Source organism: Dama dama, chromosome 1 (genome assembly GCF_033118175.1).
Source record: "Dama dama isolate Ldn47 chromosome 1, ASM3311817v1, whole genome shotgun sequence".
In the NCBI taxonomy this organism is placed as follows: Eukaryota; Metazoa; Chordata; class Mammalia; order Artiodactyla; family Cervidae; genus Dama; species Dama dama.
Window position 1 is genome coordinate 76623829 of NC_083681.1, and position 17231 is coordinate 76641059.

The 17231-nt window shown below is 36.0% G+C and overlaps 1 pseudogene; it reads right to left on the reverse strand.

Moving 5' to 3' along the window:
- Positions 1–4635: 4635 nt before the first annotated feature.
- LOC133055509 (olfactory receptor 4C11-like) lies at positions 4636–5551 on the reverse strand (annotated as a pseudogene).
- Between the last annotated feature and the right edge of the window lie 11680 nt (positions 5552–17231).

A 17231-nucleotide genomic window follows, 5' to 3' on the forward strand; every position in this document is an offset into this window, starting at 1 on the left:
TATGACTGTCTATGCACCTAGGAGACAGAAAGAATTGGTATTTTGATCAATAATACAAATAAATATTTAACCATGAAATAAACTGAGGAATAATTGCCTGGGATTTTATTTAAAAAAAGAACCACAGAGACCTCACATTATCCATAATGATTGATTACAGGAAGAGTTCTTCCTATTCATGTTTGGATTAAACAGATGACATTTTACATCCTTTAGTATTGACATTGCTAAATGTAAAAGTCTTGAGTGTGAAGTGTGTTTCAAATTTGTTTTCATTCTCATGATTAGTCTTAATTATTAAAAGACATGTCTCTTGGCAAAAGAAGAGCATCTAGTGTTAGAGAATTGAGTCCTACAAATTTCTTAATCTCTATGAGCCTCAATTATTTCTGCTAAATTAGGTTAATTATATTCATTAACCCTCTTTAGAGGAATGGGGTGAAGATTAAATGCTCTATTACCCTATTTGAAAAGCGATGAAACATAGTCATTACTAGATATGGAAACTAACAATCTTTAATAAGAATCAGCACTATTGAAGAACTTACCTTCAGGTTTTCTATGATCTTAGTGATATTTGGGGGTATTCAGAACTAATCCCATTTGCAAACAGACCTCCTCTTGGGATAAATAGCCTTCAGTACAAAAACTATGACACACTCAGAAAGACAGTATTCATACAATTCAGTACCACATCCACAGTGGATAAGAAGGTCATTTTATAAGGCTTAAATCTTCACTTCTAGCCTAAAGCATCAAAAAGCTTTCACGGCAAACCTGGAACTTCACTTCGTAATGGATTCAGCTGGAACACTATGGAGAAATGTTCTTCCATAGAGGGCTCTCATCTCAGGGACAGGAGGAATAATGTGTGGTGGAAACACACCAAAGGATTCATTTCACCCTTGGTGAATCTTGCTCTGTAGATGTGAACAAGCTAAGGAGACATTTTTGCCTGCAATGCATGGATATTTAAAGAGTTTTCCACTAAGATTCAAGTACTTTGTCTTATAGACTCTTTTTCTCTCCAAGGAATTAATTATCTTCTTTGATGGAAAGGCTTTCTCTGAAGGGACATATTTGAAAAACACCTATTCTTGAGTAGGGACTTGTATACCCTGCACATGCAACCTAAGCATGTGAATTCCCTTTCTCTATCGGAACCTGAGTTTCTATGTGAATAGCAACAGTGGCATAATTCTAGTGTGGGATCTGCAATATAGTTAATTTGTACACTTATGTCAGAGAGAGAACTTCTCTCTTCTTTTCAACATTAAACCTTTTCTGGAAACCTAGTATTGACTGGGCTTCCCAGGTAGAGCTAGTGTTGAAAAATCTGGCTGCCAATGCATGAGACATGAGTCACAGACTGCAGTGCAAGCATAAAATTGAAGGAAGCCACGTCAAAGTACTTGAATTCAAAATCTGTTTCATACATTAGAGGGTTCCATGGGCTTCCCATGGGGGCACAGAGGTAAAGAATCCACCTGCCAATGCAGGAGACACAGGAGACATGGTTTGACTCTTGAGTTGGAAGATCCCATGGAAGAGGAAACGGCAACCCATTCCAGAATTCCTGAAAAATTCATGGACGGAGGAGGCTGGTGGTCATTAGTACATGGAGTTGCAAAGAGTCAGACACGACTGAGCTACTGAGCACACACATAGAGGGCTGTGGAAGTGACTCACACGGTAAAGAGTCTACCTGCCATGCGGGAGGCCCAGGTTCAGTTCCTGGGTTGGGAAGATCCTGTGGAGAAGGGAATGGCTACCCACTGCAGTATTCTGTCCTGGAGAATTCTATGGACAGAGGAACCTGGGCTTCCCAGGTGAGTCGAGGTACAGACTGCAGCTGCCAGTGCAGGAGATGAAGGTTCATTCCCTGGCGGGCAGGGAAGATCTCCCGGAGGAGAAAATGGCAACTACTCCAGGGTTCTTGCTTGGGAAAGCTCATGGACAGAGCAGCCTGGCGGACACAGTCCACGGCGGAGCAGAGGAGTTCAGCCCTTAGCAACAACAGCAATAAATTGTGAAATGACTTCTCCCGTCTGGTTCAGTAACACATGCATACCCTCAGCTTTCTTTTCTTTCTCTTGGTGAGAGTGTTTAAGTTCTATGCTCTTACATTTCAGTGATGCAATACAGTCACCATGCTTTCAACTGTCGTCATCCTATGCTGCGTTATATCTTCAAGACTTTTTCGTCTTGTCCCTGAAAGTTTGTAGAGCTTCATCAGCCTATTTCTATTTCCTCAAGCCCTCAGCCCCTAGCACACACTCTTCTATTTTCTGTTTCTATGAGGTGACTATTTTTCATTCATGTATTTTGAATTGAAGGATAATTGCTTTACAATATGGGTTTGATTTCCGCCAAACAGAGACATGAATCAGCCATAGGTGTACATACATTCCTCCCTCCCACGTTCACCCTGTCCCAGCCCTTTGGGTTGTTATGGAGCCCCAGTCTGAGTCCCCTGAGCCAAAGGCAAACCCCACTGACCCTGTGCTACATGCGGTGGCGTCTGTGTCTGCAGGCCGCTCTCTCCACGCCTCTCACCCTCTCCCTCCTCCCCACCCCCACTTTCCTCCCTAAGTCTGTTCTCCGTGTCTGTCTCCATTGCAGCTCTGCAAATAGGTTCATCGGTACCATCTTTCTAGATTCCATGTATACACGTGTTCATATACAATGTTTGTTTTTCTCTTTTTGACTTCTCTCTGTGTAGGCTCTAGTTTCATCCACCTCCTTAGAATTGACTCAGATACGTCCCTTTTTATTACTGAGTATTGTTCCGTTGCGTGTATGTACCACAGCTTCTTAATCCATTCATCTGTGAGTTGACTATTATTTGTTATTCTTTTGGTTTTTATTTAGATTCCACATTAACTCTATTTAAAGTTGATGACACAAAATGTAAAAAGCTTGACGCTTGTGCCCTAAAGATTTCTTTATGTCTTAAGCAATAGCAATGTGTTTAACATTCTCTTAGATTTATATTTAATAGTGTTAACAATACTAGACTGATATATTTACTGAACATTTATCTATTTATTTTTTTAATAATTTTTTCTTTTTTTTTTTTACCCCATGATGCAGGCTACCAGGCTACTCCGTCCATGGGATTTTCCAGGCAAGAGTACTGAAGTGGGTTGTCATTGCCTTCTCCATTACTGAACATTTGTAATTATAAAGTGCCTTCACTGAGTGAAATAAAACTATTATTGGTAAATATATATGATGGCTATTATTAAAATTTATACATTTTAGTAGATTTTTTAAAAAAATCCACTTTATGATGAAAATAGACTTACTAAATTGTCATGTTTATTCAGAGTTCTTTATGTATACTACTTGTTTAATCCTCACAGCAAGCCTATAATACAGGAATTATTTTCATTTTCAATCTACACACAAAAATGAGGCCCAGCATTCCATCTCTTTTCCTTGAAAGTAAAGGACCATAAGATGGTAGAGACAGGATTTAGATTAAGTCTGAGTTCAAAGCATATACTCTTAATCATAATATTCTACTATTCATTTCTAAACTAGAATAAAAACAGTTCATGACCACTTCATCAATTCCTGACTTTTCCTGTGTTGTAGGTCACGTTGAAGATGTGTGAATTAAGGGATAAAGCGGATTAGAGGCCTTTATTTCTTACAGAGAATACATATGGATCTGGTTTAAAGCCTTGCTTCTGGTACTTCTTAGAACAACCTCAAGGGTATGTTCACTTCTCTGAACTTCAGATTTTCTGTTTGTATATTTTCAATAGACATATGGAACTTTGTAATATTTTTTGAGACATAGCATGAAAACAAAAAAGCACTGGATATATATCGGGAATTCTACTTCTTCCTGAGAGAAGTGAAAGTATGCTTAGAGTTCATAGTTTCTCTTTTCTCTGAATCACTTTTGAGGGCAGGTAAATATTCAAAATTATGCATCGTGTGTATATGATGTTCTAAAAATTGTTTAAAGATTGCATTATTTCCAAATTTTAACTACAAATACTTTTGAAACACATAAAAAATCCTAAATTTTCTTTCCTTGTACAACTTCTTATTCTATTATCTTAACTTTATTTTTCACCTGCATGTTAACTCATTTTATTTTCTTCTTCATCTCTTTAACTTCATCACTCTTTCATCTAAAATACAAATAACCATGACAACCTGTACAGCATCTGTATGTATATGTGTGTGCTGGTTTTATACAGGAGTAAATTAGATGATTTTATGATGGAGCCATTATTGTTTTATATATATATATATATATATTTAATTTTTATATTTTAAAAATATTTTTTTTACTATATGGCCCTCCTTATGCATGACATGTAGTCAGTGAACTTTGCATTGACTCGGAAATTTAAAAAAAAAAATGAGAAAAAGAAAACTCATATTATTTTACTGAATTTATTTCAAAATAAACAGGAGAACAAGGTTAGAATTTGTCAGTTTGGTCCATGTAAGAATGAGAAACTTTGGCATTCATCTTACTTGTGAACTAGAAAAAGGAGCAACTCATAACCCTTTATGAGAGAATATATCATTCCCACAATAAACACATACTCTCATATGTCTGTACAGACAGTCAAACCATGACTCAATAAGTAATCAAGCAAGGCCCTCCGTTCATCTCTCGCTTTCTGAAGTAATTCTGACACGCCATACCTTTCTCACGGCATGTTTCACTTCTGCATTCCTCAGTGTGGAGATGAGCGAATTGAGGAAGGGGATTCCAATCATGTAAAATACCGTCACCATCTTGTCCTTGGGAAACGTGGTCGGGGGATGGGAATAGATAAATATACATGGCCCGAAAAATAAGACAACTACAATGACGTGGGAAGGGCAAGTGGAGAGAGCCTTTTTCTTCCCTTCTGCCCTGTGAATGCAGGATAACAATATATGAGGTTATCAGAATTATAGAACTGCGTGTGCAAATGAACCCACTATTAAACGCCACCAGTAGGTTCATCACATGAATATCCATGCAGGCAAGTTTCAACAAGGGCTCCATATCACAGCAAGAGTGATCAATCAAATTGGATCCACAGAAGGGCAATCTCAAGGCCAGGATAATCTGGGCCATAGAATGTATAAAAGATACTATCCATGCAAGAACAATCAAGATGATGCAGGTTTTCAGGCTCATAATGGTTGGATAATGCAAAGGCTTGCAAATGGCTGCGTAGCAATCAATGGCCGTGAGGACAGGACAAAGATCTCCATGGAGCCAAAAAAGTGCAGTGCAAAGACGTGAGTCAGGCACTCATTGTATGATATGATTTTCTTTGCAGACAGAGCATCTACAATTAATCTGGGAGCCATGGAAGTTGAAAAGCAGGTATCAACCAAGGACAAATAAAATAGGAAGTACATGGGGCTCCCAAGTGTCCGGCTAGACTTGATGGTCACGATAATAAGCAAATTCCCCACCACGGTTCTGAAATAGAAAATGAGGAAGATTGCAAACACCATTTTCTGTCTCAGGATCCTCTGTCCATCCTAACAGTATGAACTCAGTTACACTGTTATTTTGCAGCATTGTTTCACTTGATGAGAGGAAAACACTGGTTAGAAAAATATTCTGCAAAGGAGAACAGGAAAGGTATTTATGATTACAAGGGTCAGAGCCCAAATAAGTGAGGAACTGCCACTATTCAATGGGCACTCATTTATCCGCTATGTATTACTTTTATCTGAATGAAAAGGAATGTATAATACTTTATTTCCTTGATTGCATATGAAAATAATAATACAAGAAATGGGAAAACAATGAAAAATAAATTATTCTTCAGACATAATAAGTACACACACAGGCTAGAGGGTGAGACAGAGAGAAAGAAAAAATAAACATAAAATTTTAGTAATGAATACACAGTAATTTGGTCCAGGTCATCATGTCACTTATTTTAATAGGTTGCTTTTGACAAAGTTTACTTTTTATTCTACTTCTCAAACATTTCGAGTTGTTTACAGTTTTAAAGACAGCTCCTGTTATTAACATGTAAAATCTTTAATCTATAATATGCTGTCCACTTCATTATTTTTTTTTCTTTCAATATGCTTTCTTAAGACACAGAGTCTCAGTGAATCTAAAATGAAGGAAAAATATAAATAGAACACTTCCCATAAATCAGAACACTGTTTCAATTTTCAGGTTTAAAATCAAACATCAGGAAATTATAAAATGAACCCAAGAAGCTCCAAGTCATACCTGAAACATTTCATTAACATTTTTGTGATATATGTCTTAAAAGTCTTGTCCTCTCATCTTAAGAAAATATGGAAATTAAAAGGCAATTATTATTTATCGTATCTAGCTAAATGCCAAACACTAGACAAATTGGTTTATGTCCCCTATATTAGGGCTTCCTGTGTAGCTCAATGGTAAAAAAAAATCTGCCTGCCAATTCAGGAGATGCAGGAGAAGTGGGTTTAATCCCTGTGTTGGGAAGATCCCCTGGAGAAGGGAATGGCAACCCACTCCAGTATTCCTACCTGGAAAATTCCATGGACAGAAGAGCCTGGTGAGTTGCAGATCATGGGTCACAGAGTAGGACACGACTAAGTGAAGGAGCATGCATTCACACCTTTATTTTATTCAAATAGAAGGTAATAGCAGATTAAAAATGTCAAACTGGAAAAGGATGTTTATACTTATATGCTAGAAAGATCATAATTTTCAAATATAAATGGATTTCACTTTAAAGCTTAAAATATGGCAAAATAAATAATAGGCAAAATAATCCATGTTAAAAGACTCTTTTCTCCTTATTAAATATATTTAGGGGCTTCCCCGGTGGCTCAGATGTTAAAGAACCTGCCTTTATGCAGGAGACCAGCGTTCAATCCCTTGGTCGGGAAGATCCTCTGAAGAAGGGAATGGCTCCCAACTCCAGTATTCTTGCCTGGGAAATCCCATGGACAGAGGAGTCTGATGGGCCACAGTCCATGGGGTCACAACAATCAGATAATTAACCCCATGAAAATGTGCTCATTTGTATTCACTAGTTAATACATTCAAATTTAATGTCCATTTAGATGATATTTTCATCTATCTTTTTTATAAAGTGTCCTTTGTGGTGCAAGTCTGCTGACATAGAGCACTGATGAGTTGTGGGTGTTAGTCAGCCTCACTTTTGTAGGAGTGTAATTGGGCACAATCTCCTAAGAGGTAATTTTCACCATCTATAATATTACAACTGCACAGAGACATGGATCTAGTGATTCCATTCCCTACAGATACTCTTGCTCACAAGGACAATAGCTATCATTGCAACACTTTCTAAGGCAGCAAAAGATAAAAAATGACTTAAAACACATCTGAAAGGAGTTTAATGAATAAGGATGCTTACAGTAATACCATCCATTGACAGAACCATTCATAAAACCAAAGCAGATACATAATCAATGCTATCTAAAGTCTTTTAAAGTGAAAAGTAAGAGCATAGAATTGTATGCTAGAATGATAAGTCAATTAAAAATAGGATAATACATATTACATGTATATACTCATATATTAACAATGTATATTTAGAAGGATGTCAACAAGAGCATAGATTTGTATTCTCTGTGTGAGGAAACATTTGCTGGCATCAGCTACATGAGCCATGCCTAATTTTTAAGATGTACTCTTTGGTAAATTTGAAATACATCATTATCATGTGTTGTACTAAACAATATTTCTTTTAACCAGATTTATTCTAGAAAACATGATACTTCAATTATCATAGTTAGGTATCATTTCTTATTCTGATGTTGAAAAAATTTATTGTATAAATCTCTATTGAATGCCCAAGACTCTGAATCTTCTCACAAAAATCAAACTTATTCTGCTAAAAAAAAATTAATGTTGTTTGAAACCTCATCTTAGTTGATGGGTTATTATTAACAATTGCACATCCTTGAGCCATAACAATTGTCTTCTGATTTAGGCAGGAGGGACAGTGATATTTTGGAGAGAATATAAGACTTGAGAGCATGAGTAAGATGCTGAGGCAAGAACAGAGGTAGTTATAGAACCAAACGCTTTGTAATCACATCGGACAGCAGCAGCTACATTTAACTAAAGGTGTACTTGTCTAATTATGCGTTTTCCAAGTATACTCTTGTCTAGACTTCAACAATCAAATAAAAAATTGTTTGCTGTTTATATATATGAAGAATATTATATAAATATACCTCATCTATATTTATGTATGTTCACATACATATATATATATACACATCAATAATAGCCACATGTGAATCATTCACATAACACACTTATATCTGTATAACTATGTAGACATATAGATATACATATATTAAAATTGCATGTATACAAATCACACTAGTTGGAAGGAAGCAACAAGGATCAGAGTTTTTACCCATAAACTACTGAATTTGAGCCCCTAGAAAATAGTAGGTGCTTTTTTTGACCAATGTCTGTTGAATGGATGGAAGCTTTAAGGAAACCTTCTATGCTTACAGTTTAGCGTGTTTCTCACTTCACTATGCACAGATGCCATTGAGGAAAAGGGAAGTCTGCATTCTAATACATCCACCACGAACTCTCATATCTGCGGAATATATCCTGAAACTCACAAGAAGATATTATTTCTATCTGTTGATCTCCCGCATCCTCAGTTCCAGCACTCCCACCAAGCAGGGCTCATTTCATCAGAAGCTGCTGTGCAAGTCGTTTATCTCTATCATCTGACTTTAGAGTGCAAACACACCTAAAAATGTTCTAAGCTTTCTATTTCTCCATAGCTGGGCGATATGTGTCAGACACTCACAGTGTCATTAATCAGACTCTCTTTCTCCAAGTGTCATATAAACTGTTACTCTTCAATAAAAGTCATGTTAGCTCTTTAAGAGTTCATGCAGAGGTTAGGATGTTCAGTTGCCCTCTTTTCAGCCCAAGGAAAATTTGAACACTGTTTACTCGGCTGAGAATAAAACAAGTAATCCTAAAATTCTGTTTATCTGGAACCAGGGATTCTTTGATCTCATGAAGAGGCTTATGTCCTCACCTGCATATCAGAAGACAGATATGATTCCAACTTCACCTCACACTTTCTGAAATCCTTGACTGTGCAAGTGTATCTCTTTTGCCTTTGTATTTACCTGTGGATGATGCAAATTATAGAATTCTGGAGAAGGCCATTCCCTTAAGTGTCCCCTCCCTTCACACACACTGATGAAGATAATTCAAAGGGACACAGGGGCCAAACAAGAACGCCCCCAATGCCCAGTGCTAGGGAAAAGGTCAGCAAGAAAACAAAGAACATAAAACTGTGATATACCTGAAAGTACAAGATAAATATCTGTGAGTCATAATGATGCAAATAATTGAATATCTAAATAATTAGGGGAAAATAGACAGAAGAACTCCAAATAATTTATATAGATATTCTGCCCTCAAATTCTCCACCACGTCAGTGTGAGCTGTGCACACACTTAAGTGACTTCTTTCCAAAGAACGCAGTGTGGAATGAGGGAAAACAGTAAATTTATGGGGGGGAGGGGTCGGTGGGAGCAATTATGACAGACAGTACCTCGGGTAGGTGGTCAGAATTAAGAGCCCAGTGATAAATCACACTGAGAGTACTTACCCGCTGATATGATATGATGAAAATAGCACTTTATCTCTGTGGTTGGTTCTCCAATAACCTATAACCTTGGTCTAACTGTGAGTAAAATATCAGACAAGCCCCCAGGGAGAGTTTTAAGGCAAAGCGTCTAACTAGTCCTCTTCAAAGCTATCAAGGTCTAGGTCATTCAAGAAAAGTCAGAGAAATCATCACTGTCTGGAGGAGCTGAAAAAAACGAAAAGTGAATATAATGTGGTTGCTTGGATCACATTCTGGAGGAGAAGCAATGGCATTAGTAAAAAAGGAGTCAAATTAAAGTATGGACTTTAGTTAAAATATGTGATATGGTCATTAATTAGCTGTGACATATGTACTGTAATAATATAATCTGATAAAGGGGAAATTGAATGTGAGGTGTATGAAAACTGTATGCTTTTACAAACTACCTATAAATATGAGTTCCTCTAGTGGCTCAGACAGTAATGGATCTGCCTGCAATGTGGGAGGCTTGGGTTTGATCCCTGGGTTGGGAAGATCCCCTAAAGAAGGGAACGGCTACCCACTCCAGTATTCTGGCCTGGAAAATTCCATGGACTATACATTCCATGGGGTCGCAAAGAGTCAGACACAACTCACTGACTTTCACTTCACTTCACGTGTAAATATAAACCTATTAGAGAAGATAAAGTTTATGAGAAATGACTGACTTATTTAACAATCCTCACAATTTACCTGTGTTGTACCATGAGTCATACACTTGCTCCTTTTTAGATGTTGAATAATGTCCTATTGACCATATACCACATACTGTTTATTTATTCATGAAGAAATGAATACTTTGGTTGCTTAAACATCTGATTCTTTTGAATAATACTGTAAAGAACATGGTTATACACATTTGGAATAAAAGTTCCTTTCAACTTATTTGCCCATTTATTAATTGGGTTGTTATTAGTCACTGATTTGTAGAAATTCCTTATATATTCTGGATATGAACTCCTTATCAGATATGTCTTTGTTCCCTTCCATTTTGTGGGTTGCCTTTTCTCTCTGTTGATTGCATCCTTTGATACATAGAAGTTTTAAATTATGATACAGTCCTATTTACCTACTTTTTCTTCTTGTGCCTTTGTTTTTGGTGTCATTGAAAAAAAAAATCATTGCCTACTTTAATGGCCTGAATCTTTTCCTCTCTATTTTTTCTAAATGTTTCAAGATTTTGGCTCTTATGTTAAGGTTTTTGATCCATTTGAGTATATTTTGATATGATGTAAGCTAAGGATCTACCTACATTCTTTTACACATAGACATCTAGTTTTGCCAAAAAAATTTGTTGAAAACCTCTTTTGCCTTTGGATGATGTTAGCAAACTTGTAAAAAATCATTTAACCATTCGTGTGATGGTATATTGCTGGCTCCCTTTTCTACTGCTCTATATGTTTGTCTTTATGCTAGTACCACACTGTTTTGATTATTGTGGCTTTACAGTAAGTTTTAAGATCAGGAAGTGTGAGATATCCAAATTTTCCTCACTTTTCTTGCACCCATTTCTTCTTCCCTTGCAGAATCTATGAAGTATACTGGTGATCTATTTTTCTTTTATCTCATAGATATTCTTTGATGGAAACATCAGTAATGCACTTTTGACATTTGCATCAGTGGAATCCATGGTGGGCTCCATGCGTCTTTTTTTTTTTTTTATCACTTTTCTATTACACATCCCTAATGGTATTTTTCATATGGGCATTTCTCAAGGTATAGATGAAGGGAGTTAACATGGAAGTTATTAAAATGCAGAATATAACAACTGCTTTATCAATAGGTAAAGTAACTGGTGGTCTCGGGTACACAAATGTGCAGGGCACAAAGGATATGATAACAACTGTGATTTGGGAGACACAAATGGAGAGGGCCTAGCGCCTTGCCTCCAAACTGTGGTTCCTTAGGGAGCGCAGAATGACCACATAGGAGCCCATCAAGAGGAGGAAGTTTAACAGACAGAGGAATCCACTGTTGGCAACAACAAAGAATCCTGGAGTGTGAGTATCAGTGCAGGCAATGTTGAGCAAAGGGGTCAGATCACACAAAAAGTGGTCTATGACATTAAGGCCACAGAAGGGTAATCTGAAGATGAAGAAGATCTGTATGATTCCATGAAGAAAACCTCAGACTTATGTCACTCCAATTAGCAGCCCACACACCTGCCAGTTCATGACATTTGTATAGTGCAAGGGTTTGCAAATGGCCACACCATGATCATAGGCCATCTCATAAGCAGGATGACTTCAGTACCTCCAAAGAAATGTTCCCCAAAGATTTGGATTAGGCATCCATTGAATAGGAAGGTTTCTTTTCACGGAGTGAATCTGTGATCAATTTAGGAATATTCTCAGAGGAATAGGAAGTATCAATAAAAGAGAGATAGGCCAGGAAAAAGTACATGGAAGAACTTGGTAATGGACTGACTATGATGGTCACCATGATGAGCACATTTCCTACAACATTTCCTGGATGACAGAAAACAACAAATACAATTTATTTTCTGCATCTTTGGATTCTGTGTGGGCTCCAGGAGAACAAACTCAGTCATGTTCCTATTCTCCATGTGTCTTATATCATGATTAATTAAATTACCTGAAAAACTACTTTTTTATTAGCTCAACTGTGAGTTCACTAAGTCTCTACATGTAATAAAAAGATAAATGCCTTGATTCTATTGAGTTCCAAATTCTTTTCAGTTTTTCTTTTGATATAGGAAGAAAAGTTTCTGATCTCTTAAATCATCTCCAGGGCAGGAGTTAGACACATGAGGAATTCTGTGAACACACAGGCAGGAGATTGTCTGAGCACATTTAATCATGTGAGATGCTCAGAATCTAATATGAATTAATAGATCTCACACATAGTTGCAGTCAACCTGAAATGAAAGGTAGAAATTGGGTATAAAGGCCATGAATGTAAAGCCAAGGGATTTCCCCTTTATTCTTAGGAAATTGGGAACCGTGCAAGGTAACAGAATATGAGAGGATAAGGATGAAGACAGATTTGAGAAAGAGTGAATGTGGATGTTATTCTAGGAACGACCTTTGAGTGATCTGTATGAAGTGTACTGAGTTTAAGTAGGGGGATGGAAAACACAAAGAATCACTGGAATCAGACTATTTATAATAATTGACATAATGTGTAACAGAGCATCGGTAATGGGAAAGTAATGAAAAGATACAGAAGCTACTGTAATACAATTAATACATTTTTAAATATAATAACTTTATAATAACTAATAAATATACTTTTTTAATATTTTATTTTACTTTTCATTTATTTTTATTAGTTGGAGGCTAATTACTTTAAAATATTGTAGTGGGTTTTGTCATACATTGACATGAATCAGCCATGGAGTTACATGTATTCCCCATCCCGATCCCCCCTCCCACCTCCCTCTCCACCCGATTCCTCTGGGTCTTCCCAGTGCACCAGGCCTGAGCACTTGTCTCATGCATCCAACCTGGGCTGGTGATCTGTTTCACCCTAGATAATATACATGTTTTGATGCTGTTCTCTCAAAACATCCCACCCTCGCCTTAATGCTTGCTGTATGCATGGCGTGATTGCAACCTATGTAAATGGTATTATTTCATGCATAAAACAGGTGAGAAACAATCTTATTATATAGCACTAATAATATAATAATAATATTAGCTAAAGTTAATTGTAAAGGAAAGATACTTTGTCATTTAGGCTTCATTAAAAACACATAAGGTGTGATAGCTTATGGTGAACGGTGTCGGATTCGTGATCTCTGAAGAAGAAGATTGAGCTTCAGGACCGGGGACCAGGCTTGATCCCTAAAGAGCTTTCGTGTAGCAGAGTTTTATTAAAGCAGGAAAAGAGACAGAGAAAGCTTCTGACATAGACTTCAGGAGGGGGACGGAGAGTGCCCCCTTCGCTAGTCTTAGAAAAGGGAGTTAGGTACTTTTTCAGTTGATTATTACAAAAAATCAAAATGATGTCTCAAGGTTGTAAAGATCTTACTAGACCCACTCCCACAATTTACATTTTAAGATGACAGGATTAGAACTAACAGTAGAAAGATATTACCAGACCCACTCCCATAATATACATTTACTCCCATAATATACATTTTAAGATAACAAGATTTGTCAGAAATTTCTTCTTAAGGAGAAACAAGCAAGACGCATTGTTATATTGACTAAGACATATAGAAAAAAAACATTTGTCCTTTTCTCCTTGAGAGCACCAGACCCCTTTCTCCTCCTTGGGGACCCCAGACTTCTTATCAATCTGCCTAGGGATTGGCTGTCTCTGTAGTTACTACTATCATTTTTATACTTATTTTACACTTTAAGAAGTAGAAGTGTAGAGTGCCTACCTCAAATCAGGCAGCTAAAAAGGGCAGAGCTAAGATTAGTTTAGATTATGCTTTTTTTACTTCAAATACTTAATTCATGCCCTATGTCATTATTATCAAGTCCATTGAGTCCGTGATCCTATCTAAATATCTCATTTCATTGACTATATTATAACACACTTTTCTAATCTGCTAAGTTAGAACACCAGGAAGGATAATTTAGGTACTAACAGGTAGCAGAGTTGTTTCTGGATGACCCACTTTCTTTTTAATGAATAACTTTTTTAAAATACATTCCATAATTTATTTAACTCATCCTCTTTTTTTTCCTTTTTTTTCCATTTATTTTTATTAGTTGGAGGCTAATTACTTTACAATATTGTAGTGGTTTTTGTCATACATTGACATGAATCAGCCATGGATTTACATGACTATTTTTATTCTTTCTTTCTTTCTTTCTTTTTTTTTTTTTACCTATTCTCTCTATCATTCATTTGTTTTATTCCTCTTTTTCCCTGGTAAGGTTGTTCAGTGTGAAGAAGCTAAGAATTCCAAATACTTATTTATGTGTGATTAAAGGGCATGAGAAAAATTAACTTGTTTTCCTAATAAGCTAAATAGACAAATGAAAGCTGTTTATTACATATGAGATGTTTCTGACTAGCATAGTGGGGAAAACTTCAGGGAGAACACTATGAAGCCAAAACCTTATGTCATTATTTCTTAAAATATTCCCCCTGGGATTCAGAGAAGAGCATTTTTTTCACTGCTCTGTGAAAAGGTTGCTATCAAAAGGGATGGTCAGAATCGACACTTACTCACTGTCCTCTAACAGGTAGGTGAAAAACAGTTTCCATGTTTTACTCTAGAGGTGTAATTAAAAATTAGCCATCACAATTTTCTAATATATTTCCATATCTATTTTGAATGCACTTTTTAACCACAAAACTCTGCAAAAGAAATAGTTCTTTTTTTTTTTAAGATTTACTGTTAATATAAGAAATAAATGAACACAAACAAGGAAAAATGATTTTATGAACTCAATGAATCTTGACATGTTAAAACTCATTATTGTCATTAAATAATGGAGGAATGTATTTCATGCATTATTGTTTTCATTACAAATTCTAGAGACAGCAGAGTGTAAGAAAGTTCATACATACTGTGGATGTAGGTAGTGTGACAAGATAAACCCTCATTGGAGCTAGGAGTCCCAGAAATAAGCATAAGGTTCATGGAGACAGTGACCTTCACATAGCTTTGGGAGAACAGCAACTCTTCAATCTCCATGTGACAACATTGCACAGAGTATTGTATATCACAGTACAGAATCATTACTCCTTATATTCTCCCAAATAGCATCATAAGTTTTTAATTGGCACTTTCCACATTTCAAAGGTTTAATTTGAAAAGGTGAATACCTAATTCTCAGAAAACTTTTGGAAGAAACATGGCCATGAAGAGCCTGAAAAGTATAATTAAGGTGAAAGGTAATGTGCCATTTATGTGGGATGAGCACTGCTGAGAAATATTGGGTAGAAATATTTCCTTTTCATCAATACTTGTACCTGTCAGTATTCTTCCACATTTGGTCTTATTTACCCTGACCCCTCCACCATGCACCAGTTCTATGTCTAATAAGATTTGAAAAGAAAAGAAGTATTAATTTATCAATATATCTATAAATAAATAAATATATATATATATATATGGCATGAATAATGAGCACCTTGGGGGCACTTTTTGACTCGCAGGCCAGCTGTTTTCTAAGGTGTCTGTGGGTCAGATAATCAGGAATCGTGGGGACAGAGTGAGGAGCTCAACGAGGGTAGATTATATACTCTTTTACTTGGACTATTGAGTGATAAATAATCTTCGGACAATCTGTTAAACTTTTCACAAAGAATGGCAAGTTCTGCAAAGAAATAAAGTGAGTGTAAAATTTCCTCTAAAGATGGACACATAGGGAAACTGAGTCAGGGGGAAGTGGACAAAGAGTCTCCTTAAATTAAGTGATTCTTCTCCCTGTGGCCTCTGCCGTAAGATAGCTCTTTAAGCATGGAAGAATCTGCCTAATGCTAACTAGATAATGTTTCACCCTTATCCATTTTTCAGCTTTGCCTGCCTGCTTTTCTTTTAGCTCTTTTCTCCTAGCTCCCATGTCAAAAGATTATCTCTTTATTTTTAACAAATATAGTCATTTTAAATTTGTAACATCCATTTGAAGAGTAGAAGTGAAGACCGTATCTATTGAAAACCAGCATTGCTTCTTTTCAAAAGTACATCTTCCAGTTTCTCCTTCTTTGGTTTTTTCTGAGACTTGCAAATTTTCAGACACTTGAACAATACAAACTCTCCTGGGAATATAACCATGATTGGATCCTATACCAACCATCTGATGACACACAGCTGTCTCCCAAAATTATTCCAGATTTAAGATACTTAAGAGAAAAATACTAACTTTTGAGTAATAACCCACCATCCTTCATTTAATATTGTAACTTCAGGAATTCTGAGTATTCTAAATAGTGTTTTTAGAAGTTGGAAGAAAAGATAAACTGGGATATATGAGATAATGGCATATGAAATAATGTTTATTTCTGATTGTTAGTATTTGTCTAATACAAAATTTCACATTCAAGATGTTAACAGCAGATAATTTAAAGGGTATATTTCCTGTTCCATTGCTCAAGCTGCAATAATTGGAATAAGAGTTCAAGGAAGAGGTAGAACATATTAAATATATGTATACACATATATGATTGTATATTTCTATGTATAGCAATTATGTGATACATAAGTGTTTATGTATGATGTTTTTAACAGAGTTAAAGGTGTAGTGTGACTTTATATCATGAACCTCCATAGGCAGTCATGTATATCCTAAATCCCAAGTGATATACCATGAAAAACACGTGCCATAAAATTTTTGAAAATGACAAATGAAAAAAATTACAAAGATATATCTCTTAATTATACATTCAACAAATTGGAAAATTTAGTCAATAATGATATCAAACTTAGCAAGCTTTCTAAAAAGAAAATCTTACAGGAAATTATTACTCTCAGAAGCTTATTTGAAACTCACAGTAAACCTTTGCAGTGACCATTAAAAATTATCACACAAAGTGTTAACATGAGTCATAAAGAAATCACAGGTACAATGGCTTCCAAAAGCAATATTTCATAATATCATGTAACATCCTATGAATTATTTCCTTATTTTTTGCAGATTAATCATTTTGCACTCATCTCTTCTCCTCTTTCATGAAATC